The sequence below is a fragment of the Marmota flaviventris genome, chromosome 2 (genome assembly GCF_047511675.1).
Source record: "Marmota flaviventris isolate mMarFla1 chromosome 2, mMarFla1.hap1, whole genome shotgun sequence".
In the NCBI taxonomy this organism is placed as follows: domain Eukaryota; kingdom Metazoa; phylum Chordata; class Mammalia; order Rodentia; family Sciuridae; genus Marmota; species Marmota flaviventris.
The window spans coordinates 21,983,129-21,984,864 of record NC_092499.1 but is presented as its reverse complement, the minus strand read 5'-3'; the positions used below and the strand labels follow the sequence as shown (position 1 = coordinate 21,984,864).

Below are 1,736 nucleotides of genomic sequence, written 5' to 3'. Positions count from 1 at the left end.
CCCCACCCATTTCCCATTCATAGCAAGTAGCTAAGGTTGAAATGAAATATATAGAGAAAGCAATGCTAGACTAACATGGTGGCAAATGAAACAGAGGAAGAGGTGACAGTTAATTGTCAGAAAGGCCTATTAGTAAGACTGAAAGCAAACAGCAAAGCTCCAGCTCAGAACAATTTATCAAGTCATGTAACTAAGATTAACACTGGTACAGTGGCCTTCAGCATGGTCCAATTGGGTTGTTGGTTCTATTCTGTGACACTATATATTCAGTGTCATCTTTAGCTTGGTTTTTCATAGTCCAGGGTTGTGGTGGTAATGGTCAGCTTCTTTTTGTCTTTCGTACAAGTGGAAATCTTGTTTCTGTTTTGGCCATGTCTGAGCTGTTACCTTTGGCCTAAAACTGTGTGTGTGTGTGTGTTTTGCTGGAGATTGAACCCAGGGCTTTGTGTATGCAAGGGAAGCACTCTATTAACCGAGCTATATCCCCAACCTGCCTTTTCATCTTTTAAATCTGACTTTTTTTTACTTAAAAATTAAAAAAAAAGAAAAAGAAAGGGGAAAAGAGAATTCTGTGAATGGGGTCAGTCCATTTAGGCCTTCGGTGCTCTGGTGGTGATCTTGTCATTCTCAATGATGTGGACAATTACTCCAATGCCTAATACTGCATCTTGGTCCATAGAGTTCAGCATGGCTTGGGAGATGGTTTCAAACAGGTGTTCTGGATCCAAATTGGGCTCACAGAGGAACTTTCAAATCCTGTACATTTGCTCAAGACAGGTGCCACTAACTACAAAGTCATCAGTCACCTTAGGGCAGTCAATGAGGTCTAGAGAGCAAATGAAGGGCTTAGGGTTCAACCCAGCGATAACTGGCTCTGTGTAGTAGGGGTCACATCTTTTCTCATAGAATAGATTGGCCACCATGATCATGAGGGTATAAGGCTTAATCTGCTGACCTTCCTTCAACTCACATAGGTTTAGCCGGAACTCGAGGTGTGGGCAACTGTCTGGACATCTGTGGTGAGCCCTGCCAGGCCAATGTACAGCAGGTCACCCATAGGAAAGATATTCTGGAAGTCCATGGTCATTATCTGCACCTGGATCCCCCTGAAGCACCTGTCTGCAGCGATGGCCACACAGTTCTTCTCCTTCATGATTATGATGGCCCTTCTGATATAAGCCATCATAGACATGATTGCTGTGTACTGAGACTGTGATCACTGCTGCAATTCCAGTCTGAAGCTGGCCTTAATGTTTCTCTGTACATGGTGTAAGCAAACCACAATCTATTCTAACAAGCAGCTAAGTCTCAGCCAATCACACTGTAAAATTATGCTAAAATAAGACAGATGAGTGCTATAAACAGTTGGGCTATCTCTAGATCTTATTCCTGTTTTCTGTAGATCACTGACTATAAATACAACATGCTGTGTGTTAGAACAAAGAATTCTGAGCCATTTTTGGACTAGACTGCTGTCTGATTCTACGTTCATGAACATAAGCAATTAAGAACTGCAGAACTAGATTCGTTACAATTTTCTTTTAGGAGAACAAATCAATTGCTTTGGTTATGACAGTGTCACATTCTGATAATTTCGTGCTAGAAACAATGACTGTCACAAAAGGAAATCATTGTGATTGGGCATGCCTTGGAATTGGGAGAGAAAGGTCAATGACACCCCCTTTTGCTCAAATCACACGGTTGATATTCAGGAGAGGTGGTAGAACAATGTTGGG

At 41.9% G+C, this 1,736-nt stretch overlaps 1 pseudogene; it reads right to left on the bottom strand.

Moving 5' to 3' along the window:
• Positions 1 to 590: 590 nt before the first annotated feature.
• Positions 591 to 1,192, bottom strand: LOC114089609 (proteasome subunit beta type-3 pseudogene; annotated as a pseudogene).
• Between the last annotated feature and the right edge of the window lie 544 nt (positions 1,193 to 1,736).